The following is a 26,456-nucleotide window of genomic DNA, read 5'->3' on the forward strand; positions in this document are numbered from 1 at the left end:
AATAACCTAGTGTTATAATTTAAATACCATATTAGTACACGTTGATTTTTGATAGAATGCTAATGTTTTTTATCGATGTACGTACAAAGAACGAGTCAATGAGGTAATTGTATATGATCATATGGTGTGTAGCTATTCATAGTATACATTCAATAGTTTACACTAAATTATTTGGCATTTTCTATCAGGCTATGTACTTAGTAATATCTCTCAATAATGTTTAAGACAAAACATGTTGACAAATAATGTCATCAACAAGTGCGCCTTATTTATATAGTTATATAATGAAATGTTATTTGTTGATAAGAATATTTATACAATTTATTCATAATACTATGTTATACAAATTTGAATATTATTTTTCAAAATACTTCTGTTCACTATATACATTTACATTGAATAGCCTAACATTAAACTAATCAAACCAATCAAAATAAGTGCTGACCGTATTCAGAATCCCGTATCAAATTTTGTCAAGTGCTTGTACGTTTTGCTGTGCATAATGATTAAAAGCATGAAAGCATTCATAATTTATTAAATAATTGTACATATATTATAGTTTTGTTGATTCCAGTTCGTTTATTGTAGATTCATGGAGTGATTATTAATGATTAGTTTTCATAACCAGTGTTACAGCTTGCCAGGCTCCCTTAGTTGGTGAATGAATTATATTGTTAGTTTATTTAAAGATATTTAATATGTTATCGAGTGTTGATAATGTGTGTGAATCATTGAGTGTTTGACTAAATATATAGAGCGGCTGAAGATAACATAACACATAATAATTCTGATTAAATAAATTCTTTGTCTATAAAATAAGCATAACGCATATTACTACTACTACAGTTTGCTTTTCCTATTTTGGGAATACTTAAGAAGTAATTTGTAAACAGCATATGAAGTATTGTTAACATTTTAGTAAACAAATACAAAATATTTGTGTACAAGACGAACTGCTATATTCCAATATGCAATTCTACACTTTTTGTTGATGTTTGTAAACATGTTATCGTATTATTGTTTCGTGTGTATATTATTACTTTTTGTGTGTGTATATCAGGTCAGGTGTTTGCACCTGTACGTGTTTGAGCTCTTGGCACTTAGACTTCAATGTGTATGAATACCATCGAGTGAGCTAAGTGGTCTTCCTTACGTGTCGAATTTCTTCTGCAAATGTTCGTTGTTCTTCATATATGTTCATTGATACCCGTTATTTATTATATATCTACATTCAAAATCAATATTCTCATTCTACATAAAATAAATAACTAAGGTGAGTGATATATGGTCATCTTGGCACTATTATATCATGTCTTCTTTAGATGTGCCTAAGGCGAAAGATATGTTAAATAAAAAGGATATCTCAGCGAACCAGATGCCTCTGTGGCTCAGTCGATTTTATTGCTTTTGTAAGATATTTACTTACCTATTTGTTAATACGTTCAGGGTGTAATTATTTATCAATGGAATGCGAAAACGTTTGCCTTACATTTTAATCAATACAATACACCATATACACCCAGGGGCATAATTTGAACAAACGTGGTAGAGGACGACTGTACGATATCGTATGGTTCTCCTCTACAAAGTAGTTAAAGTAATAACCATGAGGTTCACATTTGCCCTGGCCTGGGCATGTTTAAACATCTCCTTATCAGTGATAAAAACGTCTTCTTTTCTGAAATCATCACAGTTAGATATAACTTACACCGAAAAGGATAAAGCAAGCGAGAAAGGGGTATTAGGGCTGAGTGGGGAACGGTATTAAAGACTCCCAGAACAGTATATTCATTTTAACTCCCCTTTTTGGGGTAAAATAATTACTATTTTTCATTACCCCTAATTTTCAGACATGCGCGTTTTCGTCTATCATTAATGACTCTAAATTTTTGACAGTATATTTTACAGCGCTATTTTACCAGAGTTCGGCACTTTATTCGCTTATCTTGTGACACTTTGATCATGGGGTTTTACAAACGGATTAAGGCCATTAAACCTGGGAGACGCATGACCATAACATTTGCGTAATTGGGTAAATAACTATGTATACCGGTAGAAAACAATCAACTCAACCAACAGCATTTTAAATCACATCTTCCTATTAAAGATTGGTAAATTGACAAAATTAAAAAAAGTTGTTTCAGATTCGCAATTTTTCGTTTTTGTTATATTTTTGAGGAAATAGTAATACTGACCATTTACCATGCTCTTTAATATCCATTATATGCATCTTTTGACGATTTGAAAACCTGATAAATATAAAGCGTCTTGCGACGCAAAACGATTGAATAATTTTGAAAGTTCGGTTGTTGTAGTTATATTTTGGGAAACTACGAGGATTGCTTATAAAGGCTAAAAAATACATTCGCTCTAAGCACGAGCATGGATGGTCGAGTGGTCTAGGCGGGAGACTTTTTACTCCAGGGGTCAGTGGTTCGAGCCATGTTGAGGGTTACTTTTTTCATTTTTAAAAAATGAACTATTGTTTTTTTACTGGAGATTTTAAGGTCAAATGTTTAAATTTATCAATATAAAGCATTTATTGACATGCTTCAATACATGCCAAAATCTGTTGGATGGCCCCTTTAAGGAGCAGTATGTTAAATGTTTTTCCTTTTTTTGTTCTGTATCATTTCAGGCAAGAGTAAGGAAAGCTGTAAAGTTGTTTTTATTATAAAGAAGAAACACTTTTGTGCATTGATTTATTGCTTTTATTTCAATATTATTATAATTATTGGACATTTAACTTTAATCTCTTAATTTTCGGAAAACAGGATTTTTTTTTATATATTTTCCATATCTAAATTTTCGGACACGATTGATTTGCCCTGAAATAACACATTGCTAAATTTCAAATCAAAAACCTATTTAATTTCATCATAAATTGATATGTCAAGTCAATATAAATAACTAACAAATAAACATGAACTTGTTGTAGAGAATGTTTATATATGCTTGGAAATCATGTAAACCAAATACGAACAAATAAATATATGAATTTTTTTTTTGTTTCAACAAAATTCTTTTCTTTTTTTTGCCGATAATCTTTCTTTGAAAAAAGTCATCTTTAAAAAAAGGTTTATTAAATTCTCTCAAGTACGACATTCAATCATACACACATTAACCCTTTTTTAACATTTAAAACCTGTAGAGAAACAAATTTTGTACAGAGTCACAGTGATTTTGTGAGATCAAACCCGAACAACACTCTGCTTTGTCTTTATAATTATTTGAAAAATACAACAACGAAAAAACACACTATGCACTGTCTTCACAAGTCAAGGATATATATGTACTACGATTTTTACATTGCTGAATTGCTAAAATATCCAGATTTATTTTATGCTTAGACGTGAAATCAAAGCAAGAGGGCCTGAAAGGCCCAAAGTCGCTCACCCAAGATACACAGGAACTGACCTGTTCTTTGCAGCCCAAGATATCATTATTACGAATGTTCTTTCCAAATTTCATGAAGATTTAACTATATATGTGACTTTCACAGTGTTAACAAGGTTTTACTTTAGCCAAATGAAAAATGCCCCGCCCCTTGGCGGCAATGTTTTTCAACCAACCGGAACCATTTTCGAACTTTTCCAAGATATCATTGGGACAAATTGTGTGACCAAGTTTCTCGTGGATTGGGCAATAAATGAGTGCTAGCGATGCAAATGTTGACGCCACATGACAGACAAAAGGCAATTATAAAGCTCACCATGAGCACAATGTGCTCAGGTGAGCAAATAAAATTAAATACTATTTTGTATCCTCAGCCACTGTGCTGGAACACTTAAAGATAAAAAAGTCATTTAATTTATTTTCAATAACCATAATTTTGTTATAGGGGGTTTTTGTGTGCGTAAGTGATGTATATTTAAATTCGCTTAAATGTAATCTAAAAATAGATAAAAAAAAACAAGAAAATAATATTGCTTTAACAACTGCATACTGTAGACAGTGTTTGTCAGTGTTCATAATACACGTTCTCATCATTAAAGGTCAGCTAGCGTGCAGGTTCAAGCACTGCATGTTCAGCTAGCAGACATGTAGTTAGGGTCAAGGGTTCAGCTAGCATGCATGTAGTTGGGGTCCAGGATTCAGCTAGCATGCATGTAGTTGGTGTCCAGGGTTCAGCTAGCGGGCATGTAGTTGGGGTCCAGGGTTCAGCTAGCAGGCATGTAGTTGGGGTCCAGGGTTCAGCAAGCAGGAATGTAGTTGGGGTCCAGGGTTCAGCTAGCGGGCATGTAGTTGGGGTCCAGGGTTCAGCTAGCAGGCATGTAGTTGGGGTCCAGAGTTCAGCTAGCGGGCATGTAGTTGGGGTCCAGGGTGCAGCTAGCGGGCATGTAGTTGGGGTCCAGGGTTCAGCTAGCAGGCATGTAGTTGGGGTCCAGTGTTCAGCTAGCAGGCATGTAGTTGGGGTCCAAATAGTTGTACCCTGTAGATGAACCTCCCGGCAGGAACCCCATGTAGTCTGTGTCACGGAACCCAGAGTCTGCGCCTTCCAGAGACCTCTTGGGCTTCAACCTGTGACTGGAGTTGTGCATGGACGACTCATAACCACTGGAAACAGAGCAGTAGGAGATGATATTTTCACCAATCACACGATACTCAACATTTATCAGCTAACATCACAACACAAAAGTGTTCATCAAGTTTTAACTGAAACATATGTTATTAAAACTGTTTCAAAATACTATTTACATCACATTCTTTTTGTTTTGTTTTTATCAAAAGACTTGTTTGAAGGATATGGATTTGATAACAAAAGAAACATATAAACAACCTATTTTTATTATTTGGATTGGATTTGAAGTAGGAGTACTACAGTTTTTAAAGTGGTAACCATTTTGATGAAGGTTATATTTATTTTATGAGCTTTGTTCTACGAAAACTGGGCTTAAACATGTGCATAAAATGTAATCCCAGATAAGCCTGAGAAGTCTACACAGGATAATCAGGAAAACACTTTCGATTGTTATGGAGTCTTCTGTTTAGAGGGAGTCTCTTCTAAAGCCAATCCAGTTTAGACGAAAAGAAATGTCCCAGATAAGTCTATGCAAACTGCTCAGGCTAATCTAGGACAACACTTCCTGCGCATACAATTCGCAGAGCTTTCCTAGAACCAAGCTCGATATATTGGCCTTACCTGTCGACACACTCATCACAGAAGTCCACTGCGAGGTCTGGTGGGCAATCCATGCAGTGCCAGCGAGTACCGACTATAGGCTCACACTCGCATCTGTCGCACTGAAACATACTTCATCTTAAACATTTTGCGATCAGAAGCAAACTGAAAATGGCTATGTGCAAACAGCATGAAACCAGAACAACGTGCAAGTAACATGCAGTCTGTTCAGGTTTTATTAGGTTTGCTGCTCAGGTATCAGTATCTTAGGGTTGGAGATGAAGCCTTTTAAACAGGAATCTAATAAGAAAGTACGTATATATTTAATATGATTTTCTTAGGGACTACAAACATGTCAATGTGTGTAGCTGAGTGGAAAAGGATTAAGTCATTACCCTATATCATTATTCCTGTGTAAATGTACATAAGGGAAAAAATTAGCCTGAGTTCTATTAAAATAAACAACTTAAATTGTATCCCATATTGTTCTTGCAGATAAAATTTCGATGATAGATCTACATTTACACTGTTTCTTTATTAGGCTGCTATTATTTTGTTTTAAAGGGCTACTATTGCATTGTTTTAAATAAATGTCTATATAAAAACGCATGTATTTATGACCCATGTCATGCAAAAATGTGTCTTACGACATGTGTGGCCAGCATATACCTAGACTAGACATTATTTATTACCTTGAATCTGACATGTTCTGTCATGTTCTCTATTACCTTGAATTCGATACGAAGCGTCACATTATTAAATACCTTAAATACGACTAGTTCCGTCATGTTCTCTATAACCTTGAATTTGACACGAAGCGTCACATTATTTAATACCTTGAATCTGACATGTTCCGTCATGTTCTGTATTACCTTGAGTAGACAAACAGCGTTACAGTATTTATTACCTTGAATCCGACATGTTCCGTCATGTTCTCAGCACTCTGCCTGATCTTTCTGTTCCTCAGCTGTTTCAGCCTCAGCAGCTCCTGGTACTCCTCTGTTCCTCTCAACTCTAACGGAAACCCTTCGTCATCCTGGGAGCACACACATTGACAAGCTTTTATTCATACATGCTGAGCCATATAAATGACATACACGATACATCAAATGAACCTTAGAACATTCTTCTTTAACAAATAACAACAAGACTATAATGATAGGAAACTCCATCCTAAATATTTGTGTTCTCCTAATTTTGAACCAATGATTCACTGTGCTTCAATAACAAGCATGCCTGGAGAGATCAACCGACAGTATGAGACCCACTGACTGACAAAGGGAACAAAGTGATTCCAAAATAGCCCCACCTCTGCCTTCCCTAGCAACTGGTAGTTGGGAAATGATATAAGCAATAGGAATAACAGCCTACTCCAACCTTAAGAAATACAAATATATACTCCTGCAATGTTAATTGTATGGTTTCCCTAGTTTCCTACTCTTTCCCACCACCAAACACCTTATGATGTTTAAATCTACTAAGTTTTTAATATCATGTGAGCTACACTGACACAAATTAATAAATAATCAACCCATGTTAAAATGGTGTCCATGTTCCCCTTTGATTTAATATGTACTAATAGGTTAAATAATGGATACAAAAAAACTTGAAAGTTAAGAACCAATCACCAAAATGTTTTTTGCTCCATAAAAGATACTGAAATGGGTATTATCTGGCCGCAGGTTGATCTTAATAAGAATACTAGACTCACAGAGAAGTCCTCGTCTGCCATGGCATCCCAGTTCTCAGTGCCAGAGGTGACACTGCCCTCGTAGCTCTGGGAGTTCTCATCATCATTGTCTGTCATGAACACCGGTGGAGTGACAGAGGCAAGGAAGGTGGAGTTGTAGTACATCCTGTTGTAGGGTGGTGACGATGGCTACCAACCTGCACACACACGGCAATGAGAAATAGTGTAACAAGAAGGCCATGGTGGCCCTGGTCGCTCACCTGAGAAGTATTAATGATAAGTAAGGGTTGTAAAACATGTTTTTTTTAACGGATCTCAACCATTTTCGAACTCAGCCCAGATATCATTAGTACAAATATTCTGACCAAGTTTCTTGAGCATTGGACCAAAAATGTGACTTCTAGAGTGTTAACAAGGTTTTACTATAGCCATATAAGGAAAACTGCCCCGCCCCCTGGCAGCCATGTTTTTCAACAGACCAGAACCATTTTCAAACACATCCAATATATTGTTAGAAAAAATGTTCTGACTAAGTTTCATGAAGATTAGACAATAAATATGACTTCTAGAGTGTTAACAAGGTTTTACTATACACTAAAGCCATATAAGGTTAACTGCCACACCCTCTGGCGGCCACGTTTTTCATTCAACTGGAACCATTTTCGAACTCTTCCAAGATATTATTGGGACACATGTTCTGACCAAGTTTCATGAAGATTGGATTAAAAATGTGACTTCTAGAGTGTTAACAAAGTTTTACTATAGCCATATTAGGAAACTGCCACGCCCCCTGGCAGCCATGTTTTTTAACCAACCAGAACCATTTTCGAACTTGTTCAAGATATCATTATAACAAATTTTCTTACTAAGTTTCATGAAGATTGGACAATAAATGTGACTTCTAGAGTGTTAACAAGGTTTTTCTATAGCCATATTTGGAAAACTGCCCCGCCCCCTGGTGGCCATGTTTTTCATCAAACCGAAACAATTTTTAAACTTGTCCAAGATTTTATTGGGGCACATATTCCCACCAAGTTTCATGCAGATTGGACTAAAAATGTGACTTCTAGAGTGTTAACAAGGTTTTACTATAGCCATTTAAGGAAAACTGCCACGCCCCCTGGCAGCCATGTTTTTCAACCAACCCGAACCATTTTGGAACTCGTCCAAGATATTATTGAGACACATGTTCTAACCAAGTTTCATGAATATTGGACAATAAATGTAACCTTTAGAGTGTTAACAAGGTAAATGTTGACGACGCACGACGCACAACGCACGACGGACAAAAGGCGATCACAATAGAAACAGGTGGTATTGTTAATGGGAATTAGTAATAAAACAGGTGGTATTGTCAATGGGAAATATTGTACAACAGGTGGTATTGTCAATAGGAAATATTGTAAAAACAGGTGGTATTGTCAATGGGAAATATTGTAAAAACAGGTGGTATTGTCAATGAGAAATATTGTAAAAAACAGGTGGAATTGTCAATGGAAAATATTGTAAAAACAGGTGGTATCGTCAATGGGAAATATTATTCAAACAGGTGGTATTGTCAATGGGACATATTGTAAAAACAGGTGGAATTGTCAATGGGAAATATTGTAAAAACAGGTGGTATTGTCAATGGGAAATATTGTAAAAACAGGTGGTATTGTCAATGGGATATATTGTAAAAACTGGTGGTATCCTCAATGGGAAATATTGTAAAAACAGGTGGTATTGTAGTGGGAAATATTGTCAAAACAGGTGGTATTGTCAATGGAAAATATTGTAAAAAAAGGTGGTATTGTCAATGGGAAATATTGTAAAAACAGGTGGTATCGTCAATGGTAAAAATATTGTAAAAACAGGTGGTATTGTCAATGGGAAATATTGTTAAAACAGGTGGTATTGTCAATGGGAAATATTGTAAACACAGGTGGTATGGTAAATATTGTAAAAAAAGACGGTATTGTCAATGAGAAATATTGTAAAAACAGGTGGTATTGTCAATGGGAAATATTGTAAAAACAGGTGGATTTATTAGTTCATTAAATAATTAAATAGTCTGCTCTGTTGACCAAATGCAAATATATGGAATTATTTTATGACTTCAAAAGAATTACTTTTACTGTTTGTTGTTAGGATTATTAGCTGTATTTAATAGATTTCATTTATACAACAATGGCCACTTAACCTTGTGACATTTTACCTGTGCAAGCATAGGAGATGTAAGGGCTTAACCACCACAAGGTGTACACAATGAAATACTTTCTAAAGACCATAATCCCTCATGGAAACTTCTGTACATGAACCAGATTGAAGTTTTTTAGTACAATGTACGCACAAGTTGTGGTAAGGCTGGGATTCAAACACAAGATACACCAGATTGAAGATCCTGGACTCACATCAGCCTTCTCAGACACTGATACTGATATAAGTCTCACTGGGAAAAATGGGGCTTAATGCATGGGCTTAAAAGTTTTGTCCCAGATTAGGCTGAGCTGGATATTCATTTAGAAGACAATTCATTCAAACAAATCATTCAATTGGGGCAGAAAGTGTTGTCCCTGATTAGCCTGAGAAGACTGCAGAGGCTGGTCCAGGACAACACTTGAGGCACATGCATTAAGAGAGTTTTTCCCATAACGTTACTCATAGGAGGGACCACCAACCTTCTTCTTGAGATTTATGGTGCTTGGCATCCTTCCAGGGATGGGAAGCCCCGCCTTGTCAAGCTTGATAAAGTACTTCTGCACTCGACTCTGAACCTGACCACCAGCAAAAAAAACCCACTCTTAAAACTTGCGTATTTTTTAATCATAAAACATAATAATGAACTTAGTTGTTAAACATTTTAAATGTTTTCAGTCAGTACATGTATACACATTTCTGTGTCATTTTTGATATTAACTTCAGTTGTGATTTAACAGTTTTTTTAAAGCATAGGGAATATATTATAATAACAATATGTCAATTTCCTGAGTAGAACCAGTGTATCGTGTCTTGAGAATGAGCATTTGAAGACTAGTCCTGTTAGAATCAAGCTCACAAACACATTAGACCATGGTAGGTACAATCAAACATATAAATGCAATTTATTATTAAAATAATTTCTTGGATCCATACAGAGGTAACCCACAAACTGTATCAATTATTCAAAGGTCAATTTTTTATAAATTAAGTTCCCTTAAACTGGGGTAAAGACATGTTTTTGCCTTAATAAGATGCAATAGCAATATCCCAATATGCAGGCATGAATGTAACCTCAGTGATTCAACAAAGAACCACAAACTCTCAGGACCAACCTGCAACGTAGTGCGGTTGCCAAGGGCAGCTGCTATCTTCTGAAATCTCCTGGCCTCTATTTCCTCTGGAGGAAACTGTATCAGTAGCTCTTCCAAGCTGAAAACACACCCATCAATATAATGTCATTTTCTTGATGCAAAGCTAGTTTATTCAGGATGATAAATATTAAAAAATGTCAATCTGGTGTTTTTGATGCTTCCAAAATAATGAGAAGTTAGTAAAATACCCACTGTGCTAGTAAAAGTAACTCACTCTAAGCTCTAGTATGGTATGAAAGGACTGAGGGTGTATAGCCCATACACCGTCAGTTACTAACTGTGTAACGATTATATCTCAACCGACTACTCGATTACTCGGGGTGTATGGAAATTACTTGGAATATATGGAAAAAATACCATGGGAACATGACCGCTCTAAGCCAATCGGATATGGTCATTTTTGTTGGAGGTGAGATATACAAGAAAATTCCATATGCAACAAGCACTTTTGAACTGAGACAATATTTATCTGTTTCCTTGCAAAAAATTATCCTTCTCACCCCCACTACCTACCGTTTCTGCTCCTCAGTGGTCCACAACTGGTTGAAAGTCAGCGGCTTCTCCTCCGTCTTAACACGGCCCCGGATCACTGCCCCCTCCACATCCTGAGGTGCAGATACCATCTTGACCTCCTCTGTTTAAGAATACAGGGCAAAGACATGACTGATTACAAACTACATGTTTATTTAATACTGTATCAAATATTGTCAATCATGATGCTGGTGATGCTTATGATGCAATATGAAGCAAATTGATAATGAGGATTATTATTATTATTGTTTGTCTTCCTAGTTTGCTATGAGAACATGATGAAAACGCAATCAAGAGTAATGAATGCATACAGATGAAAATAAATAATGAAAATGATGATGAAATAGTTGATACTATTCTTAATATTATAGTTTGTAACAGTTGTGAACATCTGTTTAAAGAATATAAATAGATACAGTGATATATTTTTCTTTACATGTATCTATTGTATTGATACTTGCGCATGCACAACTGACATATATACATGTAGATGTACTTATTTGTTGTACAGCCAAACCTCTATTTAGAGACCACCCCACTATAAAGACCCATTTTTTAAAAAGTCCTTTGATTTGTCTCATTACCTACTTTTACTGTTAAAAACAAATGAATGAAGAACTTCGGATATAAATTTGCCGTGGGACTTCACTTTCCGCCGAAAGTGGTATTTTGCTAAGAAGATACTTTTCTTAAAAGAAAAATATTAAAGAGGAAAGTGTCGTCTCTGATTAGCCTGTGCAGAATACACAGGCTATCTAGGAGGACACTTTAAGCACATGCATAAAACCTCCTTTTCACAGAGCGCGACTCAAATATAAAATGATCATGAAAAAACTTTTTTGTGATAATAAGTTGCTCGGCACACACCTGGGGGGCCATTCCCGTCTGTGAGCTGCTTCTTCAGTCTGGTCATGTGACGATGGCTGCCGAACGTTGAGAAGTCCAGCGTACTTGTGTATTTCTCCCAGCTGATATGGGGCAGCTCTGCAATCTGTGACAGCATGGTCATGTTTAACTCAGCAGTGTCAACATCAACAATCTGCATTTCCTTGGTGAACCAGTAGTATAATTTAATGCACAAGTGAATCAAGGACAGAATTTTCAGGTATTTTATAAATGGTGCATGGACCAGAAGCAAATATATTTTTAAAGTCAGTCTATAAGCCATTTAGGCCTGCAAACTACCACAGCGTAAATAAAGGATCTCCCATGAATGAAGAGGCACACACTTCATGCTAATCTTAAAATACCCACAGTTTTCTGGTCAGTAAATGGTTAGTACCATTACAAAGACAAGACTGGGCCTTCATAACTGGTATGCATTAAGCTGGCACTAAACATTTTAGAATATTATCAATTACAAATAGTTGTTTTCATTCAAATTGGGAAGAAAATAATAAGCATAACATTTGGAATCGGTCCTTTGCAATTTAAATAAGGGAAATAAAATATTTACTTCAGTGCTAATTAAACTTTTGTCATTACAATAACATTTTAGCACACTGCTTTTCATGTTCCATTTCATTTAAATATCATATTATCGTGAACATCTTTTAACTCTTTCAGGGCTGGAACCGAATTTTGAAGGTCTTTGCAAACAGTTTGGATCCAGATGAGACGTCACAGAACGTCGCGTCTCATCAGGATCCAAACTGTTTGCTATTCTGATAGTATTCTTTGAAAAAAATAGAAGAAAATGCTAATTTTAGAAATTCAGCAGACGACATTTTAGCAGACAACAAACTTCCCAGCATGCAAAGGGTTAAACCAATAAAGTAAATGATCCTTGTTCTAGAAAACAGGGCTTAATGCATGTGGGTAAAGTGTTGTCCCAGTGCAGCCTGCACATGCTTATCAAGGACAACACTTTCAGCCCACATTGAATTTTCATTTAGAAAAATACTTTGTTTCAACAACAAATGACATTAATGAGAAAAGATTGTCATCCCTGATTAGCCTGTGCAGACTGCACAGGCTAATCTTGGACGACACTTAACACACATGCTTTAAGCCCCATTTTCCCAGAGGCTGGCCCATATTTGCACCTTCTGAGGCCTGGGCAGGTTAAGGTCGATGCCCTTCTGCAGTTTCTGTACAAACTGTATGGGGTCTGTGAGGGCTGCCTGACGACTTTCATACAGCAGGTCAAGGTCTTTCACAGCCTAAATGACTCAAGTGCTAATACAAACATGATTTCAGTGATACCACATTTTGCAGTTTCAAATTTATGTCAATTAAATAAAAACACACAATAAAGGCAATGTACAAACAAGTATGGAAATGGAGTATTTGTTCTTCAAAAATTATATAGGGTGGGAAGAAAAACAAAGAATTGTTCAGGAGACTAAAAACAGAACTAATTTATATGCCAAAAAATAGTGAGCGGGTTCTGAGTTTATCCAACCAAGGTGTAAGTTCAAAATCTTAAAATATGTAACATATTTTCAACAAATAAAGAAATATTATCTTATCTTATCAAGAGCGAATTTAATATCTGCTGCTTTCTCCTTAACCTCCTAATGAAAGCATGTGCATTGTAAACATGATTTAAACATGTTCCTTTTAGAAAATTAAGAATGCAAAACCTGTTATCACACAGGTAAAACTTTTACTTACTGACTTTGTGTTGACAAAAAAAAATGTTGGAATGAAGTGCTTAAATACAAGATTACTACTCATGGTTTCAAACTTCTGCACTTCTACTATGACACCTTAACCACTAAACAGGATATTCACTTACAATAATACCCCTGTATTTGTTTGGTCTATGATTTGAAACTGGAAATTCTTTTTAGTTAAGTGAGTAATTCTTCAATTGCGAAGCATGTGGCATTCTGGCAACTTGTCAATATGATAATGCTACACCATGATATGTGTGTAAAGTATTGTCAAGGATCAGCATGTGCAGTCTACACAGGAACAACATTTTTCAACTTAACTTGATTTATGGTTAGAAGAGACAACAGTTAAACAAAAAAAATCATAAAAGTGTTCTCCCAGATCAGCCTGTCTTGAAAACTCTTAAGGCACATGCATTAAGCCCAGTTTTCCCACAATGAGGCTCACATGTTCACACTACCTGTATTCTCTGAGCTTCTAGAAGAGCAATGGTCTTCAGTAACACCTGGTAGTCATTGTTTCCCCTCAAGGCCACATGATCTGATTCAAAGTAGTAGGTCTCCTTCTCATCATCAGGTGTGTCTGAGTCTGCATCCTGATTGGCCGGATTTTTTGGAGGGGCGTGGGGGCCTTGGGTGGGATGGTTTGACGGTATTTCAAAAATAAAATAATAAAAATAAATATTTGTGTTTTTTAACCATGTTTGGAAAAAACAAGAGATGTGTTTGTCAGAAACGCAATGCCCCCTATTGCGCCGCTTTGAATTTTATATATTTTTTTTTACCTTTGACCTTGAAGGATGACCTTGACCTTGAACTTCCACCACTCAAAATGTGCAGCTTTATGAGAAAGCCGCTTTGAAATATTTTTTTTGACCTTTTACCTTGAAGGATGACCTTGACCTTGAACTTCCACCACTCAAAATTTGCAGCTTCATGATGACGCCGCTTTGAATTTTTTTGTTTTACCTTTGACCTTGAAGGATGACCTTGACCTAGAAGAATAACCTTGACCTTGAACTTCCACCACTCAAAATGTGCAGCTTCATGAGAACGCCACTTTGAAATTTAAAAAAAAATTGTTTGACCTTTGACCTTGCAGGATGACATTGACCTTCAAGGATGACCTTGACCTTGAACTTCCACCACTCAAAATGTGCAGCTTCATGAGAACGCCGCTTTGATTTAAAAAAAAGATTTTTTGACCCTGAAGGATGACCTTGACCTTGAACTTCCGCCACTCAAAATGTGCAGCTTCATGATAACCCCGCTTTGAATTTTTTAATATTTTTTTTGACCTTTGACCTTGAAGGATGACCTTGACCTTGAAGGATGACCTTGACCTTGAACTTCCACCACTCACAATGTGCACCTCTATGATAACGCCACTTTGATTTTTATTTTTTTACCTTTGACCTTGACGGATGACCTTGACCTTGAAGACTGACCTTGACCTTGAACTTCCACCACTCAAAATGTGCACTTTTATGAGAACGCCGCTTTGAAATATTTTTTTTTTTTACCTTGAAGGATGACCTTGACCTTGAAGGATGACCTTGACCTTGAACTTCCACCACTCAAAATGTGCAGCTTCATGAGAACGCCACTTTCATTTTTTTTTTTTTTTTTGACCTTGAAGGATGACCTTGACCTTGAACTTCCACCACTCAAAACGTGCAGCTTCATGAGATACCATGCATGCCAAATATCAAGTTGCTATCTTCAATATTAAAAAAATTATGGCCAATGTTAAAGTTTTCGGACGGACAAACGCCATAGGTTTGACATTTGACCTTGAAGGATGACCTTCACCTTTCACCACTCAAAATGTTCAGCTCCATGAGATACACATGCATGCCAAATATCAAGTTGCTTTTTTCAATATTGAAAAAGTTATGGCCAATATTAGTTTTCGGACGGACAGACACCATAAATTTGACATTTGACCTTGAAGGATGACCTTGACCTTTCACCACTCAAAATGTGCAGCTCTATGAGATACACATGCATGCCAAATATCAAGTTGCTATCTTCAAAAGTGAAAAAGTTATGCCCAATGTAAACGTTTTTTTCGGACGGACGGACAGACTGACTGACATACTGACGGACAGTTCAACTGCTATATGCGACCCTACCGGGGGCATAAAAATTATTTTTTTGGGGTGGGGGTGGGGGGGGGGGTATAGTGTGAGGGTGTGGTGGTCATTTATTAGATGATCTTTAATTTAAAAAAAAAATAATGGGGGGGATTGAGGGGGGATTTGGGGGGGATTTGGGGGGGGGGGTTTGGGGGGGGGGGTTTGGGGGGGCGTGGGGGGTGGTTTGGGTGGAGTCTATTGTGGTATGTTAGGTAAGAGTTGTTTTGTCAAAGTATCAATCGAATCAAATCATAAATAAAGATGTTATGGCAATTTTAGCAAAATTTAATAATTTGACCTTGAGAGTCAATGTCATTCAAAGGTCAAGGTAAAATTCAACTTGCCAGGTACAGTACCCTCATGATAGCATGAAAGTATTAGAAGTTTAAAAGCAATAGCCTTGATACTTTAGAAGTAAAGTGGATCTAAACACAAAATGTAACCATATATATTCAAAGTTACTAAGTCAAAAAAGGGCCATAATTCCGTAAAAATGACAACCAGAATTATGCAACTTGTCCTTTACTGTCCCCTTATGATAGTTTGCGAGTGTTCCAAGTATGAAAGCAATATCTATGATACTTTAGCTAGGTTGGCACTAAGGAAAAAAAATAGTAGCCAAGTTTCAGCACTACGATGACGACCCACATTATAACCTTATTTGCTCAATGAGCGGCATAATCATTATCACGAATTTATAGGTATCAACAATGACTGTATTAAATTATCAATCAAGTCACATTTAAATAAATTATATGTTACCTGAAATCAAATAATTTCATGCTTTTTTATTTTTCATTTATATTTATTTTCATGCACTGGCATAAACGGTATACAATGTTAGAACTGTCAGATATGCCCCGGTCTTTGATTGGGTGGGTCTTGCGTAACTCCTATTCGCCACCCCCCCCCCCCTTTTCCCAATAATATTTGCCGTAGTCTGGTGCTTCTTGATTCTTGAAAAATACATTTACTGCAATGTATTCTTGAATTGACATATTTTTCCATAGTTGCAATATATAATTTATTCAAACGTACCGGTAAATTTGTAAGTCTTAAATACTGCATGTACTGAGCGGCTAGACTATATTTAAAATTTAGTTACACATCGTCAGTTTTTAAAAAAAGCATGCTTTGCATGCGTAGAACTTGGCATTGCAGACGACAGCAATAGTTTCGCGCTCTTTCTTATAAGACGGGTTTTACATGGCATACCGGTATTAATGCATAGAGAATAGTTATTATCACGTGGCTGTAGAAAAACGGTGTAAATCAGTTCTACAAATAGACATGATAAAATATACATGCACTGTATTTAATTTGTTACTGCATCAAATTATTAACGGGTTTTGTTTTTTACAACTTACTCGCCGTAAGTAATTTTACACTGCTCACCAATTGCAATTAACTTCTCATAATTAATGATTGTTTACAGTACGGTAAATAGGTGTGATGATGATGCCCGAAACCGCCTTTAATGTACTGCTTTATTTACCGGTTTTATATCACGTATAATGCTACAACTGTGATTCATAGTTAATAAACTCGGTGACCGACATCAATCAAAAATAATAATCGCTATATAACCCCGCATCCATAAGCATTCTCATAACCGATTGGACGTTAAATATCACAGTTTGGCGACTGGAAAGTTACCCGACAATTTCCCGTGATGCATAGATCTGTAGGCATACATGACTGTGTTAAGTGGCTTGAATATACGATATGGGCATCCGGTTATCTCTTATCAGTGGACTTTCTATTACCACCTCTGTAGCCAATTGTATAAATCTGGATATCTCTTATATTGAAGATAACCACAAGTTATCCGCTAGATAAGATTTATCCAAATTTATACAATTGGCTACTGGAACTTTTATGGCGATTACATGTGGAAATCGGTACCGAGTTCTCTTTAAAGGTAGGGAAAATTATATACTTATAGAGAAATATCAGGGTTTTTTGCAATCGCCATTTTCATTCACATTTTAAACTTTAATCGCCAGTTGAAAGATTCAATCGCCTTTGGCGATTTTGGCGATCGGAAACGCTAACATAGCTTTAGGGGTAAAGTGGACCAAAACACAAAACTTAACGAAATTTTAAAGTATCAAGGGCCCATAATTCCGTCAAAATGCCAGTCAGAGTTACATAACTTTGCCTGCACAGTCCCCTTACGATAGTTAGTAAGTGTTGCAAGTATGAAAGCAATAGCTTTGATACTTTAGGAAAAAAGAGGACCTAAACACAAAACTTAACCAAATGTTCAATTTTCTAAGTATAAAAAGGGCACATAATCCTGTCAAAATGCCAGTCAGAGTTACATACATTTGCCTACACAGTTCCCTTATGATAGTTAGTAAGTGTTGCAAGTATGAAAGCAATAGCTTTGATACTTAAGGAATAAAATGGACCTAAACACAAAACTTAACCAAAATTTTCAATTTTCTAAGTTTAAAGGGGCAAATAATTGTGTCAAATGCAAGCCAGAGTTATCTAACTTTGCCTGCCCAGTCTCCTCATGATAGTCAGTAAGTGAGCTAAAAATGCAAGGTTTTAATCAAACCCGTAGCCAGGGGGGGTGCGTTGGGTGCATTCGCACCCAATCTTTTTTGACGAGTACAAAAATTAATCTTAGTTGCACCCAACTTTATTGGACACAAAAACAGAAAAACAATTTTTTCCAGGAACCCAGTGAGTCTTCGTATTTAAGCGTTAAAATAATGTTTTATTCAATATGCAACCGACAGGTCTCCATATAATTAATTTTTCGATTAAATCATTTCCAAGGTAGTGCGTGATTTTTATTTACAAGTTTTAACCATAGAATTGTTGAAATCATTAGAAGTTGTGACAGCAAAATTTGAGAAGATCTTAGAAGCCGGTCCCCGCAAAATGGAATTGGAATCTTTGTAACAAATAAATATTTGTTTTCTGTATAATGCAAAATTATTAACCCGGTACTCTAATCAGTATACAATCGATACTTATTTATATATATTTTATACTAATTGATTGTTTTTTTAACTTTTGTAATCGTTATCAATGTCTGTTAAAGCTATAACTGTAATAGATATCACAACACAATGTTGAAGCCTACTTATTGTGGGTTGAAATCCCAGTCCAATAACCTTCTTCGACAATTATCTAAATGGCTGGAAAAACAATTTTATTAACTTGAATAAATAAATAATCTTATAAAAAAGAAAATATATTTGAGATGATTATTAACGGAATGTTATGTCAGCTTCCGAAAATTACTGAAATCAAAGGACATCCTTCGACTATTAATTGCCAAAGACTAATGAGTCATTGGTTAATAACTTTGCATTTTACCATGATTTATAACAACAACACATTGTGCACAGCATTTACGACGGACTGCGTTGTCTTTTTGTCATATCCCCGTACACCCATTTTCGGATCTCCTAAAGGGTTTTCCAGCAAAAAATATCAGCTATGCTCAAGTCATGATAAAAAATTTTTGAATGACAAGAAAACAAATCATATATTACAAAGCATTGTAGCTTTTTTCTAGTTTACCAACACTTAATGGCATCTGTTCTGCTCCACATACAGAACTTTCCACAATGTTTTAATTATGTCAAACTTCACACTATGAATGTCCTACTCTTAAACAGTTGTAATAATGAATTTAAAACGTTATAATATATGATCATGCAGATGGACGTTAACGTTTAATTTTCATCAACTGTGGCGGATCTTGAGCATATTATTATATATAATATAATGGGCAAATAAGTACATATTTTTTCTTCAACGTCCTGGTATACATTATTTAGGACTTTGAGACCATAGGGCCAGTAGTTTGTGGTTATAGGGTCTTAATGAAGCCTAAAGTGTTCGTATGTTTCTGAAATTCGTTTAGAAAAAGATAACTTATTTGTTACAAATAGTTTAAAAAAAATTAAGTAACCAGTTATACCATTTTGATTTCATTTTAGTATTGATGCACATTAGAAAAGACCCAGTTTTGTTAATCAGTGTTTGTTGTACAATACACTATTAGGACATTTTGAGTTAATGCTATGCCTCTGGTACTATCCATAGTAGTAGACAAATAATTGTTTTGAAAAAAGGCAAATATTTCCATTTAAATTGCTTGATTTATGAATGGTAGAATGTTAGAATGGTAAAACACACCAATTTTATCAAGATTCCAAGATTGCAATAAATAATGATATTTTATACCGTTCTTATTGTTGATTTTACATTCTATAAATTTGTGTTGCATATGTAAACAAAGTGTGTGCGCGCATACTAGTGTCGGGTTAAACACCGTATAAAATGATGTATTTCCGTGACTGATAGAAAAAGGTGGTTATTGGAAAACGTGGTGGGGAATACATGTATGTTGTATCATATTCATGTCGATCAGTCATTGAGTATGGTCAATGAAAGTGAAATTTCATATAAAAATGCTATATAACATCAGTCTCTAAATACAGTTAAAACATGACCAGAATGCAGGAGTTTACATTTCAACATCCCCACCCGCACATACTCCCTTCGCCACTTCGTTGCTCAATAACAATCGTCTAAATCGACAAAAATTCGCACCCCCCTTTTCAAAACCTTGGCTACAGGCCTGTTAATTGTATTAAAACAAATTAATAAGCTAAATAGCTCTTCTTACTATGAAACATATTTAAAATATTGGATTGTTGAGGGGATGAAAAATGAAATGCTTCATCAATAACTTAGAGAAAAACATCTATTGTCAACATCACGTTTAAAATAATGGAAATTTAATCTAAAGCCTGATATTTTGTATACAGTTGTGCTAGTAAATAGCTCTTCTCAAGACATTTGTCACAGACATTTAACTTTGTAAGTCTGTGAACAGTTCCAAAATCCATAATCCATTTACACTTTTTAAATTCATTTTCTTTAGAAGAACCTGAATAACCATACCATGGCATCAGTTGCAGACATTAGGTGTGTGTGTGGGGGGGGGGGGCATAAGCATTGCACCTTAGCAAAATATCGATAAAGTAAATCCAAGAGGAAAAGAACGCCTTGTGCAAAGCATGAACCCACGTCTGCTGGGACCCTGGGCCTGGCATGGCGCTCTACCAACTGAGCTCACATTTATAATAATTCCATACCCTCTACCCACTGAGTGATTTAATGTAAACATCAAACCCCAGGACACTTACCTCTGGAATTTTGAATAACTATTAACGATAAAAATTAAAATGAAAAAAAGCAGTGTAGAATTTCTCAACAACTACTAGGATAATATTGTGCTATAAAAAGTTATACTGTCACCGTTAAAACAACAAAAACAACAACAACAAAAGTAAGTATTTTTACTCTAAGATTTTAGGAGTGATTTGTTAGTAAGAATAGAATATTCAGACAAAATTCTTGTTACAAGGTTGGAAATAAATGCACTTTAGATTAGAGACATGACTCAAATTTCACTGGCATATGCATTTAAGCGCCGAATGCGTTCGTTTTATAGTGAATGTATTTTCCGGACAAATTTAGTTTGGATATCATATTTGTGCATATGAGTTTATTATCCAAAAGTACTGTCTGTCTTTGCATGATAGTAGTCATATTAAATATAAAAAACGATTGTCTGTGTATTGAAAAAAATGTAAAATTATAGATCTTATCCTTTATACATTGTACAGCGCTTCCGTTAGTGGACGTCCGTGCGTAAATTACGCCCGAAAAAGGCAGTCGTACATCCATTATGCATATATGGTAGACGTTCCTTGGACGTCCCATAATCCACATTTACGCTATTTTCAAATACACAACATGTACAAATGTCAACAGTAAATCGGCATAGTCAGACCGTTAACTCCGCTTAAGAGCTACTGTTATCGATGAATTTCTCAGCGAGTGGCCAATATTGATTTTTCCAGCTGTCAATCAAATTCTTGGTAAGGGCATCAGCCAATCAGCGCTCAGGCAGCAGAATACACGCGGACCCCACGTGAAGCTGTATAAAATTAATAAATTCAATTATTTAAGTCCACGCTTTCCCCGAAGAAGAATGATGTGATGTTGTACATGAAGTCTAATTTTTGCATGATTTTCATTTGTACACGCAATACACGAGAAATGTTTATTTGTTGGTAGAATTTTCTTAACTTTCTGTGAGTAATAAAATCTGGAAATGATTTCGGATAACACGTTTAATTATACGCATTTGAAAATACTAAAATTGAATAATGTATTTTGTTATATCAACGTTCATAACACATAATGCAATTAGTGGTTAAATAACGTGTTTTGAGATTGCCAAACTGCCAAACTCTGCATACATTTTGGTCTACATGCATAAATGACCTGACAAGTCAGGGTTTTTTTTTCCACTTTTTGGGAAGATAGCCCATGGCTTTGGAATTGGGAATTTTATCGGTATTTTCATGAAATTGGGAAAATAAATTCATTAGCCTTTTTTCCACACGAAAAGTCCACTGATAAGGGAAGTACTAAATTTTATATAACCCTTTAAAATCATTCAAATTAAAAGAACAAAATCATATAATACTTTGTTAGATGTAATTGAATTAAAATTGAGATAAAATACACATGAGATTTCTTTCTAAAAAAAAAAAAAAAAAAAAATTTTTTTTTTTTTTTTTTTTTGGGAAATTGGGAATTTTTTGCCACATTTTAGGAAAAAAGTATACTTTTTGGGATTGGGAACATAGCCGAATTTCGGCTATAAAATCGGGCGAAAAAAAACCCTGCAAGTTATATTGCAATGCGGAATGTAGTGTACTCGGTAAAATTTAAAGAAAGACGCGTTTTTATACTCCGAAATTCACTTTCACCTACGCAAACTTCTGAAAGGAGGTACATGTAACATTTTAAATTCAGTCGTTGATTTGTCGTAATTACTTAATATGACCAGTGCTCTATGCTCTCAAATCACGTCTTCCCGACGTTATCAACGCATGTTCAATGGGAGTTCCCCCATCCCACAATTCAATTTGTATATGCACTTGCGTAAAATGGTGGACATATGCAAATGTTAATATTGGCTGTACTTTGAAGATAGCAATCTCTATAATACTGGATTATCAGGTAATGTTGGAACAGGTACGTATATTAAAATTCAGAAATAAAAGTGGGACTTCAAAATGTATGTCTGGGACGTCCAAAAATTTTAGGATTGGAAGTCAGGACTTCCAACTTTTAAAAGTTAGAGGAAGCACTGATTGCAGGGCTGTGGTCTGTAATAATATTGCCCCGTGGCCTACTCTCAAATCAATCCAATAATGCTTTTCTTCATTACTTATATTGCAGTGCTCAAGATAAGAGCAGTTCTTTCATGCAAAGAATAAACACGTTGTGCATTAATAGTATTTGATAAAATTTACATGCCTGTATAGATACTCTAACCGGGCTTTTTTCCCTATCATTTGCCCACTCATTTTGTGAAAAATTGAGTCTCCAACTCATCAAATTTGAGACTCTAAATTCCCTGAAATTTTGCGTTGCCAATTTCTCAAATTTGTGAAATATTTTCAAGAAAACAAGTTTTGTTCCATTACTTTTAGTTGTTCCTGTTCTGGATGGATCAGCAACTTAAATCAACATATTTATTCAGTTAAATCGAATCTTGATATAATCAATTGAAACCTTGATGTGATGATTCAATTGGTCATATTCAAAAGATTCAGTCTATTGAAAAATCACTCATAACACGATTGGTTTATGTATATAGCAAGGAAATTGATTGGTTCTGTACATAAACATTTCACACCGCTTTAAACGTCTCAGTCATTAGATACTCTAAATATAAAATATCAAATCAGATGGGATAGGCACAGGGGCCTTTAACAAGCATAACCTATACTGGGCGCAGACCAAAAGCCAAAGGAAAATACCAAATAAATATGATATAAACATACATGATTACTTTTGCCATAAATGCCTTATCCTACACCAAAAGTATAAGACTAAAAATTTAATCTTGTTGAAATTTCATGCATAATGAAGAATATACCTTTAATGTATGTTTTAATTGTACTTAAATGCAAATTATTAGTTTAGCTAATACAAAAGTCCCCATTTATTGGTAAAAGAATCAATATAAAATGCTTTTCCACAATGATATTATTGCAATGTTTTTTTTTGCAATATATATATTACATCTGGTTTTCAAAATAAAACACAAAGACATGGAAAAACAAAATAATGGTGGGCACAAAGCTGGCCTCTAGCAATCTATTTAATTGAATTTGGGCAAATACGCACATGCAAAATTTAACACCGACTAGTAAGCAAAATTAAATATCACTGTATTTTTATAAATTTTTATTAGAAAGATTTGAAAATTAACAACATTCATATGAAAGGTTTTCTGAATCAAAGTGTAAGCTTGCATGACAAGATTGAACAGAATGAACATAATTTTGGGTAATTGAACATCTTCTGCTATTGATGCTTGACCAATATATGCTGAAAATGTATATCAATACATCTGTCTCAATTCCTGCACAAAACCAATGTTTGAATAATATTCTTAAAGTCACCTCTCAAATCAATAAAATCAATTAAAATTTTGCAACAAATAGTCTGTAGAACAACAGCCAAGACATTAATAATTACAAAAAATACTATGATAACATGTAAAGCAGTAAAAAAATGGACCTGGGTTACATGTGTGCAAATGAACTCTGCTCAGACACACTTTGTTCCATGATTAATGAATTCCTCGCAATTTCACTATGTCTACCAGGAATGATATCCATAAATCCAGGATATGTAGTCATAGCAAACTGGTGAACTTTCAACATTCTGATCAATGAGTTCTAAAATAATGTATTATTGCTGGCTTTGCATTTAACAATGGAATAAAGGCTTGAGTTTTGTTTTCAGATGTTCAAAGTAGCTGGCAAAGCGGAGATTATAAGATCTCAACAGAAGGATGAATATTACCTGACATACTTGAGAAAAATGTCAGCTGATGTTGTCCATAGCTTGCTCGGTAGTTAAAAAGCCTTTATTTTTATGTGAAACACTAAGGTCTTTTGTGAACAATCTTATTCAGTATGAATAGTAATAGTATGTATACTCGTTTTTGTTTTCTGTTTTTACTTTTTATTTTGGGACTAATGACATTTAAAGACTTTGGAAAAAATAAATGCTTGAAAATATGCCTCTTTATTTTATATGCATCTATTAAATCAGTCCAATATCTCACTGCAGAAGTAATTATTATTCAATAGTGGGAATATAACATTCAAGGCTTTGTATTATAATCATACACACATTTTGCATCATTATCATACACACATTTTGCAGGTGCTAGGGCCTGGATTACTTGGCGCAGAGAGCTGGACCTGGCAGCTGACCTGGGTTACTTCTGTCTCACAACCCTCTCGGGTAAGTATAAGAACAGTCAGGTATTTCGCATGTGCATAAAGCATAAATGTGCATAAAGTATCCATCACAGATTAGCCTGTGCAGTTCTTGCAGGCTTATCATGGAGACACTTTCTGATTTGATTGTATTTTCATTTAAAGGACGGCGAAAAGTGTTGTCATTGATAAGCTGGAACGATCTGGAAATTCCAAATGATACTTAACAAACATTTCTTAAGCCCTGATTATCAAAAGCGCATTTCAAGTATTGTCAGCAGAGTTTTATCAATCTGAACATTTATATATCAGGTACGGCTTCTATCATTTTGATTATCTGAACATGTTTTTTTTAAGATGACTGCAATTCTGTTAGGATACAGATTTGGATTTCTCTGTATTTTTTAACGGGTGACAAAGCTGGCTGATCTGGCTTCTTCTTCCATACTGATTTAGCATTGATATTGTTTAATCTTTTAAACTAGTGATTATTATGCCCCCCTTCGAAGAAGAGGGGGTATATTGCTTTGCTCATGTCGGTCTGTCGGTCTGTTGGTCTGTCCGTCCACCAGGTGGTTGTCAGATGATAACTCAAGAACGCTTGGGCCTAGGATCATGAAACTTCATAGGTACATTGATCATGACTCGCAGATGACCTCTATTGATTTTGAGGTCACTAGGTCAAGGTCACGGTGACTCGAAATAGTAAAATTGTTTTTGGATGATAACTCAAGAATGCATACGCGGCCAACAGGGCGAACTCTGAACAATATAACTGAAGCAACTGGTCTGTAATCCTAAATCTATAATTATCAGTCCAATGAAACATCATCCTTTGAGTAAAATAAAGTGGATCAGTAAAAATATTATCAGAATATGAGATTTTTTGTATATTTTGTATATAAAATATTGTGTTAATGTTTAATTTTGTTGATTAATATAAATATAAGCAGGACAGGGGAGGTAATACACTATTATATCTTTCTTATATACAAGGGAAACAAATGCAATAAGTTTAAATTTCATGTTTAATGAATAGAGGATATTTATCATGTCAGTGTGAGATCATTTGTTATTTTTTTATGATCACATTTTATTATTACTTTGACAAAACAACACTTACCTGAATACCACAATGGATTCCACCCAAACAATACCCCACGCCCCTACCAGAATTCCTTCCCCCCCAATCTCACCCCCCCAATTTTTTTTTTAAACATCATCTAATAAATTACCACACCCCACATTATACCTCCCTCTCACCCCCACCCCCCCTACCCACCCCCCTACCCACCCCCCCTACCCACGCCCCCTACCCCCCCACCCCCCTACCCCCACCCCCCCCATTTTTTTTTAAACATCTAATAAATAACCCCACCCCACATTATACCCCCCCTTTCATTCCCCCGACCCCCCCTACCACCCCACCCCCCATTTTTTTTAAACATCTAATAATTACCCCACCCCACATTATACAGCCCTCTCACTCCCCCCACCCCCCCTACCCCCCCTCACCCCCCCACCCCCCCAATTTTTTTTTAAAACATCTAATAAATTACCACACACCACATTTTAATACCACCCCTCTCACTCAACCTACCCCCCACCCCCCCCACCCCCCAATTTTTTTTCAAACACATTTCTTGTTTTTATTTTTTTTAAACATCTTATA

At 35.5% G+C, this 26,456-nt stretch overlaps 1 pseudogene; it reads right to left on the reverse strand.

The window, feature by feature from the left end:
• Nucleotides 1–4,145: 4,145 nt before the first annotated feature.
• LOC127839957 (ZZ-type zinc finger-containing protein 3-like) overlaps nt 4,146–26,456 on the reverse strand; it is a 37,563-nt pseudogene continuing 15,252 nt past the window's right edge.

The sequence above is a fragment of the Dreissena polymorpha genome, chromosome 7 (assembly GCF_020536995.1).
Source record: "Dreissena polymorpha isolate Duluth1 chromosome 7, UMN_Dpol_1.0, whole genome shotgun sequence".
Lineage (NCBI taxonomy): Eukaryota > Metazoa > Mollusca > Bivalvia > Myida > Dreissenidae > Dreissena > Dreissena polymorpha.